Source organism: Styela clava, chromosome 13, assembly GCF_964204865.1.
Source record: "Styela clava chromosome 13, kaStyClav1.hap1.2, whole genome shotgun sequence".
Lineage (NCBI taxonomy): Eukaryota > Metazoa > Chordata > Ascidiacea > Stolidobranchia > Styelidae > Styela > Styela clava.
In genome coordinates this window covers 3598088-3621742 of record NC_135262.1, presented here as the reverse complement: position 1 = coordinate 3621742, position 23655 = coordinate 3598088, and the positions used below count along the sequence as shown (strand labels likewise).

At 35.1% G+C, this 23655-nt stretch overlaps 1 non-coding gene across 1 annotated transcript; it reads left to right on the top strand.

Moving 5' to 3' along the window:
* Window positions 1-9964: 9964 nt before the first annotated feature.
* Window positions 9965-10037, top strand: Trnat-ugu (transfer RNA threonine (anticodon UGU)). The gene has a single exon. It is a non-coding gene; the product is annotated as a tRNA-Thr (tRNA).
* Window positions 10038-23655: the final 13618 nt, after the last annotated feature.

The window sequence follows — 23655 nt, the reverse complement described above, 5'->3', positions numbered from 1 at the left end:
ACCCAATGTTTTGTCCAAAGTTTTGATGTTTCAGTATACTTCATGAAAACGCTCTTCTTATTTCGGTCTAGCGCACCATTTCTCAACCTGAAGCACAGAAACATTTTCAGATGGACCACAAACCTATTCAAATTACTAATGTTGGTATTTAATTTAGTTAAATTAGATGGAAGTAGAAATGATGATGCCGATTTTCACTCGAATTATTAATGTAAAATTTTCAGTTTTTGCAAAAAAAAAATTTCCTTCTATTTTTGTAGTTTTTTCTCTGATATACCCAACTTTATGGACCACGAAATTTTTGCAAAAAAAAAATAAGCCACAAATTAAAAAAATATTGGAAACCATTTCTTGCGTGACAGATAATTTCTGACAATTCGATAAAATATGGATCGGTATCATAACCTAGCGGCCAAAAATTACACAAGTTCTAAATCTGGTGGATTGGGTGTGAGGAAAATGATGTGTTTAGTCATAAACCAGTGTTTTTATAGGCAAAAACTTTTAAAATAAACACTAAAAATATTGCAATGTTAAAGTATAGAAAGAACCACGTTCTGTTTTCGCCATGCAAGTTCATGTACAAGAAACAATAAATTGTTTAGCTCAACGTTTTCTAGCCGTAGAGGAAATCCCTCTCCAGAAGAATTTGGACACTAAATAGATCTGTGGACCGTTTTTCTAAATTACTGCTGCTTTCGGTGTTGTTGCTGTTGTTAGAGCGATTGGAATCGTTGGAATAAAATAAATTTTCTGTACATATTAAATAGTACAATCAATTTCCAATTTAGTATTCAATTAACTGCTTGAAGATGAAATAAATGTTACTGTTTTCAAATATATCAGAGTCCTAATACACCCGATGTTAAAACCTTTTATCTGAATTGCTCGACCGCTTCCTACTTGTTTGTTTGCCGATTTTATCAGAAAAACTACTTCTCTCAGGGTTTACCACTAAGTAATCTTCGTGTCGATATATTTGAGTAATGCTCACAGATTCAGATTCAGATATTCATTTTGTCATGCAAGAATGAAGGGAGGGAGTTGACTTTGATGACCGTCTGGTCGTATCACTCCCTCCTGTCTATACTAAACTAATTTATTACTTATTATTATTTTTAATATTACGATGACTGTTATTGGACACGAAGTGGACATAACGATCGTTTCAAAATTTTGGTATTGTTATTTGTCTCCGTCTTCATTTTTAAAAAATCGCTTTTCTCTTCGAATACTGGACCAATTGCTTTGAAATTTTCAGTGGTTAAAGATAAAATTTTTCTCCAGAAGGCTATTATTTTTTTTTCCGCTATGACGTCATCAAAATTATTGCCATTGGGTGGCGCTACGTGTCCATATATTTGAGCATTGTTTTCTTGTTTTATTTTGGTTGATGGAAAAAATAAATCTTTCTCTCTCTCAATAGAAAGCAAAAGAAAAACATAGTGAACTAAAAACGGAAACATTGATTCACAGCAATTGATGCGAGGTCGCGAAAGACTCAATGAGTCATCCAGTCATCGACGTCCTGTTGCTGTATAACAGCAGCAAATATAGCAATGAAGCAATAAGATAAAAAATTATCTTCAAAATACACAAATAATGGGAATAAAACAATAGATTAGAAATAATGAAATAAACTAATTACTAGACTACAAGAACAGCCATTATGATTCATTCAGAATTAGATAGCTTATCATCGACATCTAGCGATCAAGATAGGCATCACAGGAATCTCTATTTTTGAAGCTATAACTTTAAAATGTAAATCTGTCAAACTCAAATGTGACGGCGTTTATTCTTTGTAAAAACAAACAGATGCGTTGGACGTAAATGTCCAATTTACTCCACTGGGGGCCTTAATAATTGCAAAACAATCACTTAATTAAGATGATTAGGACGCCGAATCTCAAACGTGTCATTCTCATTATCTTAGTACGTGCTATGTGGCCAAATTCAACCTTAGATACTAACTCGTGGGATTGTGTGAGTAGTTTTTGGCACGTTGCTGTATCACCCGGGACACACCCCCTTTTGACAGAGAGAGAGAGAGAAAGAGAGACATTAATAGAGAGAGAGAGGGGGGAGAGAAAAGGAAATATATATACATATATAGAGAGAGAGATAAAAAAAGTGTATCAAGCTTTTTACACCAATACAATTTGTGTAGGTTTATGACTATGGTTCACCAAGTGCAGTTGTTTTTAACCTATTTAGTGAAATGGAACCATCACTTTGATATGTAATCCTGTCAAATTCAAATGTTATAGCGTTTATTTTTTTTAAAATAAACAGATGTGTGGTAGGACGTGAATAGCAGCGTGTTCGATTTGATATATATATAAATATAACACACGTAAATGTCCAATTTACTCTACTGGGGGTCCCTAATAATTGCAATACAATCACTTAAGATAATTTTTACGACGCCGAATCTCAAACGTGTCATTCTCATTACACTTGTACGTGCTATGTGGCCGAATTCAATCCGTAGATGCTACCTCGTGGGATTGTGTGAGTAGTTTTTGGCACGTTGCAGTATCACCAGGGGACACACCCCTACTGACAGAGCGAGAGAGAGAGGAGGAGGAATGAGAAAGAGAGAGACAATAAGGGATGAGAAATAGAGAGAGAGAGAGAGAGAGAGAGAGAGAGAGAGAGAGAGAGAGAGAGGAAGAGGGAATAACGTAGAGCAAGCATTTTGCACCAATACGAAATGTTCAATTTATGTAAATTATTTAATATAGTTCACTTAATGCAGTGACTTGCGACCTTTTTGTTGAGCGGATTCTCAATGAAACATTCCAGAAGCTCGGGGAACCCCTGTGCAGTTAAACTGTATGGATTGTACATACTATATATACAGAGTAAGCCAAAAGTAGGGTGACAATCATTCCTATTCAATTCATTTATTGGCTGTTAATCCACATTTGGCCCACACGATATGTATATATAAGCAAACCTCATACAGTCAAAACAAAAATCTCTTAACTGTAGCAAGTTTATTAAAGTCGCAAACCTATTAAGTATTTGGTTGCGATACATTTGAACAATATACATATTAGTAAGTATTAATATAGACCAGGGGTTCCCAAGCTTTTTTCAGGACGACCCCAAAGACAACTTTTAAGTGTCTAGTGCGACCCCAGGTATATATATACTTTTCATAAAAACTTTAGAGCTTTTTTCACTAGACTTCTGAGTTTGGTCATGTGGTGGTATTAAGTAAAATAAGCTAAAACCAAACAGTGATGTCATAAAGCGATGCTTATGGGTCTGTTTTACAGTAATCCACGGTACAAACTGCTAAGTTTAACAGGGTTTGACAAATCTTAGATGATTTGTACATCTATTCTCTACCATACCTCAGCGACCCCGCCGACCCCATGACCTGTTTGCGACCCCACCTACTAATCACTCCGACCCAATTTGGGGTCGCGACCCCTGGTTTGGGAACCCCTGATATAGACTCTCGGATTTAATTAAAATTGAAACTTGGCTAAAATAGACTTATGGCTGAAACTTGTGAAACCTCCGGACAGTACCGAGAAGGGAACCCCGGAAACCTAAGGAGTCTCGTTTAAAAACAACTGACCTAAAGGTTGAGATGCGTTTGAACCTGATTTCGAATATACATCCCTTTCTCCCCTTTCAAATACATCGATTTTGTGACTGTACGTATTACATCACATTACTCATTGCGTACACAGTTTAAATTTGTCATTTTTATTTATGGGACTCCGTCCACCACCGGGGGTTGTCATGGCAGTTTACAAACGTTGCGGCAATAAAAACGACTCATGTGTCCTTGAACCAATGCCGGTAATATATAACGGGTGCGTGCTATAGCTATACAAATACAGGTATATTGGACCTTCCGTGACATTCCACGTTACATTAATCACTCCTTGTTTTTCATGGCGTGACAAAAATGGACCTAACTCAATTGACAAGAAAGTATATAATCGCTCCTTTCTATGGTGACTGATATGCTAGTTCATCAAGATGAAGAAATGTGTTTTCACAGGGAAAAGTATTTTCGATGACGGCTGACTTACCAGTTTGGCCATATAACTTCTGGCACTTTTTGCTGTTAGGCCATGCAACTACTAAGTGTTGACAAGGGCCACACTAACTGTCTTGACGGGTCGGGTTGCGATCCGCGGGCCGCGTGTTGCACAAAACCCCCTCGCACTACAACAATTGAGCAACGATTTACTCACTAATCATGGGTTGTACATAATCGAATAAACATTGTGCAACAACTACTTATCCTCCTTCCAATCTTTGTGCTGATGGATCCTTATGCCTTACTAAGCAACGATATGAAGCAAGAGTAAAGATAACTTACTATTTGGAATGATTCAAAAGTCTTGCCGCACACTAACACAAATACATTACTGTAACGTTTTGCTTGACCAAGTTCAGACTTTTTCCTGAAATAAATTTGTGTTAGTTTGCAGCAACTCTTGACCACTCAGAATCTATATAAATCCAGTAAAACATTTTTAAGTACACCGAAGGGCGCCCTATAAGTTATATCGGGGGTGTGTGACAGGCGGCCCGAGGCAACCCGGCCCGCCAAGTCATTTAGTGTGGTTCTTGTCAACACTCAGACTCTTCTCCCCTCAAGCATAAAATCTTAATCCGACAGTTTATGTTTAAAAAAGCTCACATGGGTGAAATTACATAATGTTTTTATGCTCTTGTCGCTGCGTTGAATCTTTTGCCGTTTTGACCAGAAATACATGCTACATGGAAAAACTGGATTTCCTGTTCACAAGCATTTAAATTTCAAATGGATAATTGTATTTCAAAGCGGTACTTTCATCGGTACAAAGTTACAGACCTAAAGTACGACGACTTTATATTGACTTCAACACCCTGCTCTACATTAAAATGTATTCCACACAATAATAGACATCAACTCATAAAGGGTCACGGCGTGTTAGTGCGCAATGACAAAAACAACATTTTAAAATGTTGATTCAATTTAACTGTGACAGAATATAGTAATATACATTCGTGTGTTTAATATGACAACGTTTTACTATCGCACCTGTGTCAAGTTGACATTGCTTGGTTTAGTATTGTGTGTGGTGGGTAGGCGTTTGCTTAAGAACAATGGGAAAGAGGTTGGTGAAAAGCCACGCCCTATTTTTTGACATGTTATTGAAATCGGGCATATAACGAAAATATGAAATGCTGGATTACATAATATAAGTTTCATTTTTTCAGTCACGGTTTTCCCCGCTTAAATCATAAGAGCAATTCAATTTATGCAACTTTACATTGTGGTGCTTCTCTATATTCAAACCATATGTATTAGCTTACCTGATATTGTTATTAATTGATTGTCTGAGTAAGCGTGACTGAAACGTTACAATTCGTCATAAAGACATTTGAACCACTAAATACTATAACACGCACAACAAAACATCAGGCTTTGGTTAAGAACAATGCGAAAGAGGTTAGTGAAAAGCCACGCCTTGTTTTGACAAATTATTGGAATCAGGCAAAGGTAAAGAAAATATAAAAAATAAAAGACTGGATTATATATTTTAAGATTTATTTTGCCAGTCATGGTTTCCCCACTCAATTGATATGAAAATCCAATTTATATATAATTTTTAATTCTATTGCTTCTCTCTATATTTAAACTATATGTAGGCTATGTATGTTCTTTTTCATTATCGTTGTAAACTGCTTCTCTGAGAAAGTCAACCAAGTTACAACCCAGAATTTGTCACACAAGACATTTGAACCCCTCAGTATTATAACACGAACAATAGAACATTTTCGGTTATTTTCTATTAGATAATTTCACTTAGCGAGTTTTGCGAATACAGAAAAAAGTTTATGTTTTAAGCTAAGTTTGAAATCCGGAAAAAAAAAAATATTGTATCAGTTTGAATCACCAACTTTGGGACAGATGATCCAAATTGTTATTAATAATGACAAACGTTATTTATTTTAATTTTGTAGCATATATGCAACCACAGAGAGTTTCATAAATTCCAAAAATCAGGCACGACAAATGGTCATATAAATTATCGTTATAACTTATTCATTGTGAAAGAAATTCAAAATTTAACAACGTCTTCAAATTCCCGATGACCAATAATATTTACGTGATTCATTGAGCATTCAAGCCCTCGTTATTGTGGTCGCATCGACCACAAAACTTTTAATAACAGTTTTCAAAATGATCTTCGGTTTCTAAATATATAGCAATAAAGATTTATAGAAATAAAAGAAATTAAGCAAAACAAAGGTTTCTGACTTTGACTATCATGAAAACAAATTTATTTTAAAAACTACTTTGATTTGAAAATGACCAATAACATCTACGTGCTTTATCGAGCATTTAAGTCAGCGTTATTTGGGTCACATTGACCACAAAACTTTTAATAACAATTTTCAAAACTTCTTCGGTTTCTAAATATATAGCAATGAAGATTTGTAGAATACAATCAAGACAAAGGGTCCTGACTTTGACATTATGAAAGTGAATGAATTTTAAAAACTACTCTAAGTTGTCAATGATCAATAACATCTACGTGATTCATTGAGCATTCAAGCCCTCGTTATTATGGTCACATTGACCACAAAACTTTTAATAACAATTTTCAAAACGTTCTTCGGTTTTAGATTTATAGCAATGAAGATTTATAGAAATAACAGAAATCAAGCAAAACAAAGGTTTCTGACTCTAACATCATGAGAATAAATGAATTTTAAAACCTACTTTACTATGACCGTTGTCAATGACCAATAACATTTACGTGATTCATTGATCATTCAAGCCCGCGTTATTTGGGTCACATTGACCACAAAACTTTTAATAACAATTTTCAAAACGTTCTTTGGTTTCTAAATATATAGTAATGAAAATATCAATGACAAAATAAAATAAATATCAACGTTATTTGACGATTGGAACATAATTGTAATTACAACTTAAACAGGATACCTGATCTTCCTATTTTTAGACACGGAATGTAGGCGCTCCTGAAGTATGCGAATCAAGATGGCGGACACCGGAACGTAGTAAGTGTACCCTGTTAGGGTTAGGCCATAATTTTAACTACAAATACTACGGTGGTCACTTGGCTAGCCCCCGAACTTGTAATAGAACTGAAATAAGGTGGATTAGAATAAAATTAAGGCCTAACCTTAACCTGGTACTTATACTACATATGTACATATGTATCCCCATGCTAAATTGCTGTTGTTCTTGATATGGGTAGTTGTTGGGGAAAATATCTTTTCTTCACAATTAACTTGGTCAAAAAAAGTTTATGAAAAATTCAAATCGACCAAATATACATCGGTTTGTAAAATAAAGTTTGGAATTTATTTGGCGCATTTTGTTGTAATCGAAATAAAATTACAACATGTGGAAAAAGTCCATGTATCTCAAACACATCCCATACTCGACACGTACTGGTAACCGGGCGACAGGCCGTGGCCGCCAAATACTTAAGTGGTTTCATCACCTTTCCTCTCCTCCGGGGTGAAAATACCATCTTATGCTGATGTTGAAGCGATGCGCATGAACCAACAATCATTGTGTGAAAGGGCGAATTCATATGTATCCATATTGTTCTTGCTATTTGTTGGTTTTAAATCACTTGATGAGACCAAACTCCGAAAACTGTAAAATGTATCGCAACCCCTGATGCAGTGAAACGGTATTTCAAGGTCAATTTTTATTAACTTATTTTTGTTTAATTTATCTTTAATCTGTGGCACCGAGATACCAATTACGCCTTTTTGTACATTTTTATTCTTGTTTTGGGCTATGACCACCCTGCTTATTCTCTCTGAACATTGAGGTTTCCATAAAAAAAATTCGTGCCAGTTAATATTGAATTGTTTTTGTTCAATTTTTATCTTTAATTAGTGACACCTTTATCAGTATTCAAATTACACCGACGATCATTTGGGCCTATTTTTTATCAATTAACATAACTAAGCTTCATCGGTGGCAAAGTCACACGTTTACCCCGGCTGTTTATCAATAATGGCATCCTTTTCGCGCAATTATTAAAAAATTAACTTCCAGTTTCGGCTAATTATTCGCTATATAGATTCAAAAATGTATTTCTTGTGCTTTTATGCTTCAAAAATAACCGAAAGTGGTAAGTAGTAGGAAATATTTTCCGTTTTTTCAGTATGTGCTCCCATTTTTCGTTCAATTATAGGAAATTTAATCATTACTTTTATCATTATACCAAACCTTCACTGGCGTTGGTCGCATATTTACCCCATATTTATAATATATATATATAGACTCTCTTTTTTGTTACAAATAGCGAAAGCTTCAGCTTCAAGTTTAGATAATTACTCGCAATATATATTCAAAAATGGAGTCTATAAATGCAATATTTGTACTTTAAATATATATATGCGAAAGCGAAAAGTGTGAAATATTTTTCGTAGTACGGTACAAGTCTAATTGTCGTGGTATATGTTCCAATTTTTCGTACTATTATAGGGAATTTAATCATTACTTTTAGAACTTGGCGGTGGTAGAATGTTTACCTTGGCGGTTTACTATATATATAGGCTGCCATTTTTGGTACAATTAGTGGAAAATTCAGCTTCAAGTTTCGGTAATTATTCGCAATATAGTTTCAAATATCCAATCTATAAATTGCTGCAATATTTGTGCCTTGAATATATCCGAAAATGGAAAGGAATGAGAAGTATTTTTCGTTTTCGTAGTATGTGCTCCCATTTTTTATACAATTATTATAGAAGATTTAATCATTACTTATATCGTCATACCGAATATTCACTGGCGGTTGCAGTAACCGCATATTTACTCTCTGTCTCTCTTTATATATATGCTCTCATTTTTGGTACAATTAGCGAAACATTCAGCTTCAAGTTTCGGTAATTATTCGCAATATAGGGTCAAAAGTCCAGTCTCTAATTAGCAGCAATATTTGTACTGTACTTTAAATATATTCAAAAGTGAAAAGTAGAAAAAAATATTTTTTGTTTTTGTAGTATGTGCTTTCATTTTTCGTACTATTATATATAGAAAATGTATTCATTACATTTATCATTATACCGAAACTTTACTGGCCGTGACGATGGTCGGATGCCATTTCTGGTACAATTAGCAAATATTTCTGAAATTCAACCTTTGGTTTCGGTAATTATTGGCAATATGAATTGAAAAATGCATACCGTACATTGTTCCAATATTTGCGCTCAAAAAACATCCGAAAGTGAGAATAATTTTTAAATATATTTAGTTTATCATTTTCGTAGCGTGTGAATAAGTCCACTTAATTACTACTTTATGAAAACTGTTCTCGAATATAATATTTTTCCTGTAGTTCCCCCCCCCCCCCCTTGAAATTTCAAACATCCCGTCTAATTTTGAAGTGTGACATCATACGAGACAGGGGCGATCAAAAATCTATTCGAATATATAGTCTCTGGCCGTGCATTGAAATAATATATGTACATAACTCGGATATTTTGTTAAAAGTCCTCGCCACTAATGCAAAAATGTGAGATTTGAGAAAAAAAGTTTTAAAATACTAAAGTAGTAACTATCCAGTTGGGGTTAGTGTTCGGAATGATTTGAAAATCTGAATTTTCAGCAATCGGCATTTCTAACCCTCATTGGATAATTACTGAATTATTTTATTTTGAGCGGTGGCGAGGGTGTTTTTGGCGGCGGCATTGTACAAAAGATCCCCAAATTTTTTTTTGGTGTATCAAATAAACGGTCTTTTATAAGAATCGAATCTTTAATTAAACTAGTAGGATTTATATTTGCGACTTCTAGTAATCCAGTGTAATTCGGGGCAACATAACGACAATTCAAAACAAAGCAAAAGTGGCTTGTGTATCGACTCCGCAATCTACAAAATACAGTATTTCTCTCGTTATTTATCAATGCGTGGAACTTATACCCCAACTGACACCTTCTGCGTCGTCTGCCTCCATAGCTCAGTGGTTAGAGCACTGGTCTTGTAAACCAGGGGTCGTGAGTTCGATCCTCACTGGAGGCTTTTGATAAATTACCTAATTTGTTCTTTAATAATAATACTGTTAGTATGAAATGCAAGATCAATATATTTTACACACAAAGACCCTCAAATACACAGGCATAAAGCAAACGTGGAATACTATTATCCGTATTTAAGTTTTGACGAATCATTACCCTTAGTTCAATTTCGATCAATTATTCATTGCTCGTTGTATAAGGATACTTGGAAAACTCATCGGCCTAAAATCAGAAATCAGTTGACAAAAGACAATAGTTCAAAATAATTCAAATAATATTACACGTGTTACGTCAAAATTAAATAACTTCCAACAATTGTTTCCTAATTGCTGAAGAATTAAATCGTAGGAAATTGACAATTCAATCGCTATTGTGATCCAATAATAGTAATTATTTCCGCATAATACTTTTAATGAAGTAATTAAACGATTATCGTTATCTGCCTCGCGGTTGTTTGCACGGTCTTTGGTGTCCATAGCTGGTTGAGCTCAAGTCAGCCTCTCAAAAAATAATTCCAAATCCAGTGCAATCGTATTCCTCACATTGGCTTGTTGTGAATCCGCGGGATTTCGTCCATATACGCGTGAAAATATCGCAAATAACGAAAATTTTACTTTCAAAACCTCGCATTTCCTAGAACAAATATGATCCCAAATTCATTATAAATTTAAATCTTTTCTACACAAGAAACCAGGGTCAACGAGAGGCATGCATGAATGTTGTAGAAAATCCGCTCAACAATCGATTTTGAGATTTATGCTATAAAATTTTAAGGCGAGAGCTTTGGCCTATCAGACTTTAATTATTTTGAATTAATTATAATTGAATTATTTAGAATTAACTAGTTTGCGAAACAAATCACATCGTGTTCCAGGCCAGGAAAACAGCTTTATGGAGGAAAATGGTTCTTTGTTCAAAATACGTAAATTGATATTTAAACTTTCAATTTTAATATTAAAAAACGGCGCTCCGGGAGTATTCGTACCAAGATGACGCACAACCTGAACAACACTGATCACGTACTATGATCAGGTTGTGCGCCATCTTGGTACAACTACTTCGAGAACACTGAAAAAACGGCGCTCCGGAAGCATGTGCACCAAGATGCCGTACAACTTGGACCCTAACTTGGTACACATATTAAGTTCAGGTTGTGCACATACTTCGGGAGCACCGAAAAAACAGCCTTTGTTGGATCACTTCAATCAAGATGCAGAGGCGCCATTATTTTCGTTTGCACCAAGGAGGACAGCGAGTGCACTTTTTATCACGTATTTTCGGACGTGGGCTACGCTGTGTGTAAGTCTGGTACAAGGTCCGCAGAAGGGGCGTAGCCGACCCTCTTGAACATTCCTGCCTACGACCTTGGTCCGCAAACTAAAGTTTGCGATACGCTACCCTACGACCTGGGCTATTCAACTTGTATCGAAAAAAATCTTCGTTTGTCCACAATACGTAAAATTATATTGAAACTTTTAATTATAATAATGAAAAAACAACGGGGCTTTAGGTTGCTTACAGCTCGTGAAATCATTTTATTCGACATTCACGGCAACATGCAAAGAATAGTTTTTTGGCAACACAAAAACATGACAATGTGTAGTTTTCGTCGCCTATTCGTGCACACCTATCTTGAAGTCTTGTACCCACAAGGGTCCACAGACTGAAGTTTTGGATACGGTACACTACGATGAATAAAAAATAGGTTATCCAACCTGTATCATGATACCTACAATGCTAGATTGCCAGACTTGTCCACGAGGTTTCTTTCCCAATCCTATAGCAATTTAAGCCTGTCGCGGCCGATGCCACGGGACGCCTCCCGCGGGATTTCCATCCCGTGGACAGGCCTGTAGGTTTCCAGATCTAGATAAAGATAAAAATTACATGATTCATACCAAATATTTGTAATAAAAGTTTCAGGCGGAGGTGTCGATTGTTCAGTATGAATAATCTAATATTCGTGGTAAGTCAAAATAACAAATTATGAGAAAAACGTATGGAAAAAATAATCGAATGATGCCATAAAACGACGAGTGATGACTAACTCTTAATTCACGGTAATTTTCTTTTATTGATGCATTTTCTAGAAAGTTTGGTAATATTGTGAATATCAGATGTAGCGATAGTCCCCCAACCGGTGAAGAATTTGTCGTTCTCGGAAAGAAATTTAGTTTATAGTTTCTGTAGTATTACTAATATATTTTACATCCTCAATTGGAATATATTATATAGGGTGTCCATGAATTTTTAAGTCTATTTTAAATTGCAAAGGGAATTTATCGACACCATATTTTGGTTTGGCCCTCACAGATGCATTAAATGAAGTAAAAGTACTTAAATAATAACTGAATAAAAAACAACAAACCTGGTTAAGATATATTGGGAACTGACTTCATAACAAAATTGAAACCGTAAAGGGACTTTATGAACACCTTATATAATGTTTTATAAATTTTAGATCTTCCAACCCTTCATATATGCACACATTAATGAAATTGTGGAGATAATTATGCATGTCATGAATATATTATTTTTAAGTTGTTATTCCTAATTGGCCCGACCTATTGCCAAACTCAATTTCTACTTTGGTTGTGAATCTTGATGAAAATATAAAAAACCACCGATTGCCGAGTTCGGGTAGTCCAATAATACGACTCCAACTACAATAAATATAGAAAGCCGAAAATGAAACTTGCGCTTAATACTGAATTGCTTAGATGTACAGCTGCAAGTAGTACATAAATTAATATTAAATCCATGTGGTGGTAAATAGTATGGATTTCAAGAACTGTTTGTTTGTCGCACTTAATCTAAATCCTCTTGAGTCCATGTTCGCGATCACTGATCGATGTATGTAAGTACAGTTAATACCATAATTAGGTTTTATTAAGATTAGCTTAATGTATTCAGATTTTGTTTACGAGCGCACACCATTGCTGTAAGCGAACATGAAATATAGCTACGAATATTCATATTTTCCCAATTCTATAAATCTATTTTTGATTTGCTATATTACCTTGGCACCCGTATAGATATGAACGGGATGAATCTCGTTGATTCGACTCAATAAAAACCCAAGCCTTGAACCCAACAGAACAAGCCCGAAACGAAAAAATAACTGAAGTAGAATAGAGTACAACAAACCTGATGAGCGAAACAGCATTTTCGTCTTCATCACAGCACGGAATTGGTGACGGAAACCGCCCAACAGCCCGATGAAAATGGCTCTCGGAAGTAAATGTGTTTTTACGGCATGAACAATTTTTTGCGACATTATTTTTTATATGTAGCTCAGTCACTTCTACGTTATACGCAGTAGTGGGATTTAGCCGGTTCGCACCGGTTCTATAGAATCGTCTAACGGAAATTTATGAGATCAGTGAACCGGTTAGCATTACATGACTTTTTGTAACAGAACCGCCTGACGATGGAACCGGCTGACAAAAAATTTGAATCCCACTACTGGTTATACGTATTTATCGGGAGGCGCTGTAGCATGCATAGCATAGCTTACCCCCTTTAGACAATGATATATAGTTTTTGTATGCGATTACATTATAACCGTGGTACACACAGACGATGGATCTTTTGTAGAAAGCCCCCGCCACTAACGCGAAAAGTTGAACGGTTGAGTAGTCTCAGTGATTTCAGTATCTACCTGGTTTTAGTGTCCTAACAATGACACGGTTGGGGTTAGGACCCGAATTATCTGAGGATGTCTCTATCAATTTAAACGCATTCCAAAAAGGGACCAATTGTAGTGCGATTGATATCACGTTAAGCAAGTGAGATCACGCTGAAGTAGCTTTATGGTGTTGAGATCGCATACCGAAGCGGCACCCAAAACTGAATAGACAATGCCGATCCCGATAGCTTTTATAGTTATCAGTGAACTCAGCGAATACATGAGGTATTACATATTAAATATTTCATAAACGGAGCAGAAAAGACTCGAACCCGAGACCTGAAGCTACGCCAGTGTGTTTGTCGCCATCAAAACGTGTTTGTTTTTGTAAAGATGACATGTATAACCTGACACGCCCTCAAAGATAATCTTAGAATTAAACGAATTAAATAGAACGCCATTTGTAAAACATTCAACTTATCTCATTAAAGGGCAAAGGTGTTTATTTCTCCTTCCGGTATATTTATTAGAAATGAATTGTGTTATCATAATCGTGATTGCAGCGTAAAATAAACATGTTTTTACCAGGAAAATCTAATCCACCACGAAAATGCCACAAAGTATTTTTCTATCGTTTGTTTTTCTATGTTTTTCTTCTCGCGTTGCTGAAATTTATTCACGAATCGAGCTATAAGCGCCAAGCTGTCTGAAGTCTCGATCCGAGCAAAGTTGTGAAAACGTATCATAAAAAGCTGACCAGAATAAAATTCACGAGGTTATCAATCAGCAGCATGTACTAATGTCAGTGACCATCTCTGGGTTTTTTGCTTATAGATGATATGACAAAGTACTAATTTTACTTTTCACTGTACAAGAGAACTTTTCGTTCTTTTTAGTTTCATTGCTTGATAAGGATATTTCACAGGATGTTTTCACTTTGTTGAGCATGAAATGTTTGAACCTAATGGGATTCGTATTTTACAAATCAAAATAACACTATCATAACCACCAGAATGATAAACAAGGGGCCATGAGTGCTAAAAGCCTTCGGAATGGAGCCACGAGCCATAAAACGTTGGGAATCACCACTTTTCTAGAACTTGTTGATGTGATCCGAAGTAGTGCCAGGACAAACGTCATCCACCTACGACAATAGCCAATACACATTTGACTCGTGAATTGAAATTCCACTGTGAGTTTCTCCACTATACCTAATTTTAGTCATTTTGATCTCGATGATGTCAGGCTACGTGTACTGGAGAGTCCAATCTATATATAACTCTGTACTTGATCGGTACTTTGTGTACCTGTTATAAAATTTACTGTATATATAGCAGCAACCATGCCATTTAGAGACCCTGATGGTCCTTTTAATATTGGGGCCCTATTTATATAAAATAAAAACGATGAAAATGTGTTCCATGTCATCGGAATAAGTGGGTCTTATATATTTTCGGCGTGAAAAAAACTCTAGACACGCTACCACTCAAATCTACTAAGACGGGGTGTACAACACTTAATTGAGGAAGGTCAGATACAAAAAACTGGGTGAAACCACGGGCCGCACCTCAATTTAACAGAGGCATTCTAGTAGTTGGTTATTGATACCACGTCATGCGTTGGCACTTCGCATGGGCATTGTAACGTCATATTCATAGACAGCAACGACGGGGAAACATATTTGTTTCGAAAATGTTCTACATGCATTATTCGGACGTATCTACTAAGACCTGTTCGTTTATTTGAACAGTAGATTGTTTCCGTCTTGAACTAAAAATGTCTAAATACCAGCCGCTAACACACCGTTTTGCTATTTATTCGATGTAGTAGTAGTAATATTCTTCAATTTTTTTATGCCACTATAATACTTACTCACTTTATAAACACTTTATAAACTACTTAAACTGTACAAAAACAGGAATACATTTTACAGACATACATTTGACTCGCGAATCGAAATTCCACTGTGAGTTTCTCCATTAGACCTATTTTTAGTCATTTTGATCGCGATGCTGTCAGGCTACATGTACTAGAGAGTTCAATCTATACATAACTCTGTACTTGATTGGTACTTTGTCGCTCCAAGCATAGGACTCCCAATATGATGTTGTCTTCTCGAGTAGAGCATGGTTTAGAAGCGGAAGTTTTTTGTCTATAAGGTTCAAAGCAAAGCTCCGCGCTCTCAACTAAAAGTGTTCTATAGGTGTAGAATAATGTGGTTGTTATAAAAACAGTATTGTTATGACCCATGTCATGTTACAGATTTATTCGAACCGGGGGTATGAATCTCACATAAAAATAGAGGAACTTAACAACGACTCTTTATATCATGAACAGCTCGTTTGTTGCTTTTGAAAGGGTCACAATGTTTTGATTTTGCACGCTGTCTAAGACCGACGCTCCTCATTATGTTTCAATCACTTTAAGTGAATCAAACTTACAAGTACCTACAAGCAAGGCAAACAAAACAAAATTCTTGCAGGTTAAGGGCTATTACAGTAAAAACGCAAGAGGGCTCTGCAAACAATGTTCCTACTTTACCATGTCGCGTGTGTCAACATGACACTGTTACTCAAAACAAAAATTTCATGATATTTCAAACAGATTTTATGCATTATTCTTTTACATTTTTTCTAGAATGCCAGATCGAGCATATATATCACCCCTTTAGTTTGATACTGACGACATTCTCGAGATGGTGGGCATTTGGTGGCCTGTTAACTTACTTTAAGTTGGGTAATCGGCGTCATCAGTGACCAATAAAAAATTTAAATTTGGAGTTATATCACGAAGCGTGAGAGTTAACAATGTCTAAAAATAGAGTCTAGATCGGGAATATCACTCCTTCGATGGGATTCAGCCATTCCAGTTGTTCCAGAGATGGTATAGCGATCAAAAAATCAAAATAAACAAATAAGTTTGGCATCATTTACCCATACATAACATCTATGTTGCTTAAGCGCTGACGGCGTGGCGCTCAAGAAGTGTGTGTACCAATATGGAGATAACTAATTTTTGTTCACCTACTTTACATCAAGTTGTGTAACGATACTGAAACCTATGGGCAGGGGATATTTACTTGACTAACTCAGACAGTACCCGAACTTGTGATAGAACTAAAATAAGGAAAATCGGAATGGAATTATGCCCTAACCCTAACCTGGTACACACACTACGGGAGTAATAAAAAATGGTAAGTTACTTAATTGAACTTTTATTGTAGCAGCAATGAATGATGATGCTGTTTTGCTACTGAGTGGTAATTACTTATCGATCTTAAGATCGGTAAGTATATTGATAGGTATTTGTCTGTATGTATGTCTGTCTGTCTGTCTGTCTGTCTGATAGATGAACGCGATATCTCACGAACGCGTGGTTGAATCTGCTCCAAATTTTGCATGTGCATGCATCTTACCTCGGACCAATAGATTACCTCGAAGCCTATAAATTTTGGGTTAATTATGTCGTATAATTAGCAAGTTATTAACTGATTACCGATCTAAGATCGATAAGTCTTCGGTCTCCGACCGATATTCTCGTTTAAATTTTGATTATCAAAGTGGAAGTGTCTATCTTTACGAAAACAATTTATTTTCGATTTCACGTAGAAATCGATGGGCCACATATTTTCGTGCAACAAAAATGGGCCACAAAAAAAAGATTCAAAGTCACTGGTCTTGCACGTAAATTTTGTCATTTCAACAGTCACAAAAGGTGAATACTCAATGCTTACATTGAGTTTGTATAATTTAGTACAGAAGTTTCAGTAGCCGTGGTGGAGGATCGTTTATCGTAGCCATAATAAAAACAACCACTCCCTATGAGAGATTAAAGGTTTAACCTGTAGGTGTGGACGTGAAAATAGCGCATTTAAACAGATTCGTTGAATTTAAGCCTATTTTGGCATATAAAAACCTATCAACATGACAGTTTTCTGCTTTTGAATAGGTCACAAAGTTTTTATTTTGCATGCTGTATTAGACAAAAGCTGCTACCCTGTTTCAACTGTTTCAAGTGAATCAAAAAAGTATTTTTTATTTTTTTTGATCGCTAGCATCTTTAGCGCGAGTCAAACAATACAAAACTCTTGCGGGTTAAAAGCCTTCACAGTAGTATTTATGTTGAATGTGGCCAGATAATACAGGCAAAAAAAGACCATCTTTATATTTCACAAATGACAGGTATCCATATAAATCATAAATTCTGATTTCCTATCAATTGTTTTTACTCAGTGAGCACAGTGAGAGTTCCGCAAGAATTCCATTCAAATCCGAGAGGGTATATTCATGTATATTGTTTAGATATAATTTGGCACTATTTTTAAACTTTCCACGTTTTAAAGATCATTTTGTTTTGCCAGTATTAGATTTGCATTTTTATATTTATACAATGCAACTCATAAAAGGCAATTAAACTTATTGCACAGGGATTTCTCGAACCTCTGGAATGTTTCGCTCCACTAAAAAGGATGAAAACCACCGTCATACATTCACTTTTCTCACTATATTAATATATGTATATTGTTTAAATATAATCAAATACTTATTAGATTTGGAACTATTATTAAACTTGCTAGTTTCGACATTTAAAAGATCATTTTGTTTTGGCAGTATTGAGTTTGCTTCATATATATAGTAATAGATCCTACAAATAGGCCACTGTACAGGATTCCTCGAGCCTGTTTCATTGGGGAATCTGCTCCACTAACAAAGGTTGAAAACCACTGATTCAAAGTCATTCATTTTATCCCAATTTTTAGATTAAAACCCTTTCAAACTAAGACACAATATAAGCATCATCTCAATATTGAAACAGTTTTATTGCATCATCATCTCGAAGCGAAGACATATTATTACGCCTCTCTATGTGATAAGACCCGCGCATTAAGTACTATTGAATAGGTATTAGGCATCACGGTCGAGTTGTTATGTATATGCGAGTATGAAAAGAGATGGGCTTATGTGCTGTTTACAAGACCGGCTGGGTGGGGCGCTATGCTGAATTAGATTAAGAACTCTTAAAGATATTTATTGGTTTTGTGAAATGTTGAAGTTATTCTAAGTTGCTGGTTATGTTGTACGAAGTTGTTCAGGTGATCGGATTTTATTATTCAGAAATGCTAAATCGACCTAGTCATAGGGGGTACGCGAGCTATTCGTTTACTTATTAAAATACTGAATACTCTTTGAATAAAAAAACAGAAAATATATCTGAGGTATTAAATAGCGTAATGCTATAGTTTACTCAGGAAACAATAATCAGTTAGTAACAATTTGTTATCTTGTTTTTATTTTTATAAATTTGTTCTGAGTCTCCGTGAACAACAGTCAACCTAAATAATATTCACGCTGTGTTAAGTTACATATATGCGTTTCTAGTTTCGGTTTGCTTAAACTAACGGAAAGAGCTATGTCAAATTCGTTCAATGCTTATCCAGAGTCTGCTTTAGAGAAAACAAAGTAGAAAAGTCTCCTATACATGAATGTTATATCATGTCCCAGATTAACAGTATATTCGGTTCGATATTTAGTACAACTCAAAAAATGTCAATTTTTTTCGGGAATATATTTATGTTTCCTCTAATAAGTGTATATAAACATGATTTTGCTGTACAAAGTCACCAAGACTTTCAATTTTTTCTGGTCTGATGCCGGTCTTCCTGTTTTATTAAAGTACGTCGGTGAAAATAGCTGGTCAGACAGCCAATGCAAACAATCCTCGTCGGCTCGGGTTGTATGATCCAGATTGGCCCCCGAATATGTTTGTCCAACTAAATGTACTTATTTCAATGTGCTTAGGCGTTAACGAGAGAACGCCTAATTCAAAACGAGAGAACTTGAAAAAAAAAAAATGAGAACGAGAACCGACGGAGAATCCGCCGCCAGTTTCGCTTGTCCAGGTTGGCGCACGGTTGTGCTATCGCCGAACTGTTTTCAATGCGTAGAATTTATAGAATGTATATGTTATATATGTAGATTTTTACTTAGATGTTTAAGTATTTTATGGTAGTTACTTTAAAAGTAGACTGGACGGGTTGTTTATATGTACAAAACCATAGCGGACAGTTAGGAGAATTAATGAAGTTTTTCAGAATTGAATTTATGAGTGTTTTTTTATTATTATTTAATTGTATAAAAGTTATCTAGGTGCTTGGATAGATGAAAACAATATTACAGAAGTACAACTTTGACAAAATTTAGTGTACAACGTAAAATATTGATATAATATTAGAAATGATTAGCGCATACGGATCCTAAAGGATTGGCATGTTCTAGATAAATATAACTTTAGTGAAATAGTTGAGTAAGCATAGTAAGCGAAATTGCTACAATAATTGGTGAACCACGAGAGTTACTTTTTCAAAAAATTTAGGGAGAATGTCTCAGATATTATAAGTTGTTTCAGACTATCACTTAACGTAAATATACCACACAGTGGCGTATCTATGTAAAATTGCGTTCATGACAAAGTTTTAAAATGCGCCCTTTGGTCGCTGACTAACAATTTTTAACGAGTGTTGTTCAAATTAGATAATTGTACGGTATTGTTTGTGTAAACAAAACAACTTTTAATTTATTCCTATTTTGAAATTATTTTATTGAAGTATTTTACGATTGGGACTTTTCGCCGATTTTGGGCCCCTGTGCAAACGGCCATCCATAAAAACGACCATCCATAAAATTTAGCGAAAATGTCTCACAGGTATTATAAGTTAGTTCCAGACTATCACTTAACATAAATGTACGTTACTACATGACAGTTCATCTCAGTAATGAAACCATTTTTAACCAAAATGTTCAATTACGCGCAATTTAAAAACTACGTAACGTCTAATCTTACTCTAAGTTGAAACACACAGTGTATACTTTCGCTTAAGCGAGTTCGTTTTCCTAGAAATTCTTTTAACGCCTATGCGGGATAATCTTATAATAGAACAGAACGTGACTGTATACGTATGGTAAACGCGTTCTAAAAATATTGATAAAAGTTGGACTTGCTGCTTGTGTGGCTGAAATAAACCGACCAAGCTCCAGGGTTGCCTCCTAAAAGCAGAACACAAATCATTTAGAACATATTCTAGAGAAAGATAACTTTTCTGTAAAACGTCCTAGATTACTAAAAATGTTAGTTACAGTCATACACGAACAGAAGTTCAAATTTTGAAAACATTTTTCCAATTTTTGTAAAATATTTGAGTTTTTTGATTGTAGTATCAGTTACAAATCCTACATCTTCAAAATGTATTTGATATTTTCAAATATACATTAATCCATAACGCAAACTAAAATGAAATATTTGAGACAGAATAATCTGTTCCAGTACATTCTTGTTCCGTGATGCATGACAGACCGTAGCAAATTATTTGATATGAAATGGTTTACATTGCTAATCTATTTAAAGTTGAACTCAAGTTGAATTTGGGCGTTTTATATAAGATTAAAATTAGATGACAATGCGTGTAACTCATAACGAATTCAACGAATCTTAAGTGAGTCAATAGTCTTGCTACACACAAAAATATATATGTGTTAGTGTGCAGCAAGACTCTTGAATCACTTAAGATAGGTATCTTCACTCTCGCTACAGCATTCTTGCATTATATGTATACGGATCCACCGGCACAAAAAATATAAATAGTTAGTCTCGCAGAAACCAAATCATTAGCGAGATTCAACGAATATGCGTAATTCAACGAACATACGCAAGTCCGAACATTATGTATAAGGTAGAATAAATAGATAGTTTATATGTTATAGTGAAGTACTTTTGTATATTTTTACCTAATTACATAGTTTTGTACGCTCATGATCCGTTGGGTCACATACCACAGTATTGGAACTTTTACTTCATTTTCAGTATGTTTTTGTGGTGGTAGTGTTAACTTTAATGTGTGATCTTTCTATTCCCAAGTCAACGGTTCGCGATATATACCGCAAAGTTCGTTACCTGTCTCTCATTTCCCTATAAAATTCCCTCTGTCTGTGCAATGATGCAGATTTAGAGTATGACTTCATTGTTAATTGTTTACGAGGACGAGAAGTTGAACATTAATTAATCTCTTGCGACGAAGTGATTTAATATCGTTAAACCGCTCATAACCATAAAATGACGTTGGCCAATGATGTACAGTTTTTTTTCTGTATTTAGGATTATGGATAAATATGAAACTGAAGAAAAATTATGAAGCAATTATACACGATCACTTCCAGTTTGCAATGGTTTTAAAATACTACATTGTACATTAATACGTTTCGGCTTAAAACGCGACCTCGATTTTATCCTTATCACCTCTCACGATTTTGCTGTTATTACTGTATAAAGAATAGGAAGGTGAACTATCAATGTTTTGCCTATAGTCAACATAAGAAAAAACAAACTATTGAACCATCCAAAACTCATCCAGTCTATTTAGGTTTAGAATAATCCCACTTAAAATTAACGCAATATTGTTTAGGATATAGTTTTATCTTTTAGCATATTCTGCATCGCATAGACCATTCGTCGTTCAAGTCTGTGCAGTCAAGAAACCAGCCAGGTTAATTATCAGCAATTTTTTCTCGAGTCAGCTTTATGAACAAACGTGTGTGCCTATTATTCAAGAAAAACCATGTAGGCTCACTCATCAAAAATGATTGACTTGGTAAAATCAGTAATAATATCGTAAATTTTTAAAAGTATTTTCATAGTTTATATGTCAAAAAGAATTCATCGATAAATTATGGAGTGTGAAGTGTTTGCCAATACAATAAGGCAGATTTAGACTATGACTTCATTGTCAATCGTTTACGAGGACTAGAGGTTCAACATCAATTAATCTTGCGAAGTAATTTAATATAGTTAAACCGCCCATAACCATAAAGTGGCGTCATCCAACGATGTACAGTTTTTGCTCTGTATTTAGGATTATGAATATATATTGAACTGTATAAAAACTATGAAGCAATTAAACACGATCACTTTCTGTTTGCAATGGTTTAAAATTTAAATCACTACATTTTACATTAATAATACGTTTCGGCTTAAAATGCGACATCGATTTTATTCTCATCACCTCTCAGGACTTCGCTGTCAATGCGGTCGGTATAGGGATTAAGGTGAATTATCAATTTTTTGCAAAGAAAAAACAAACTATTGAGCAATCGCAAACTATTCTAGGTTTAGGTTTAAAATATAGTTTTATCTTTTCCCACATTCTGCATCGCTCATACCATTTGTCATTCAAGTCTGTACGGTCAGAGAAACAGCCAGGTCAATTACCAGCGTTTTACCCCTAGTTAACGTCAGGAAAAACATAGCGTGTTCATTATTTAAGGAAATCCATGTAGGCTAACGATTTTTCCACACTCATTAAAATGTTTTACTTGGCAAAATAAGTAATAATACCGAAAATGTTTAAATATATTTCATAGTGTATACTTAATGTCAAATAAGCATTCATCAATCAATTATAGAGTATGAATTGTTTGTCAATGCTTTTAAAAAAACATGGCTATCAGTGGGGTTAACTTGAATTTCACCGTTTTTATTGAGCCATCGACAATTTCTGCGAATTAGGAAAAATTGTATAAGGTTGGACCATTCACGAACTAAGACAATGCTCTTGGAAGCGAGAGGTCATTAAACTGCTGCAGCCTTTACTGCTGATAAACTGTTAAATGGTCATATGAAGTTAATTGCTACATGCAGTTTATTAGGTGTTGATTGTAAACATTTGCAGTCGTTCTAAAATACGTGAGATAGCGAACGCGCAAAGTTTCAATAGTCAGTAATTAAATATGTGCCGCGCGTCGATTTGACTGTTTTAGACTTTGCACTTTACTCCTAGTCAGTTTTAAATTCGATAAGGATGTGAGATGTTCAGAGATTGAAATATCAATAATATCAGTCCTATATAATAGGTTACATTATATTTATCCAAAAGTGGATAAGGTATACGGCACAGGCAGGAAAAATTGTTTAGCCCCGACAGCATATACTGTTACATGGTGCAGTC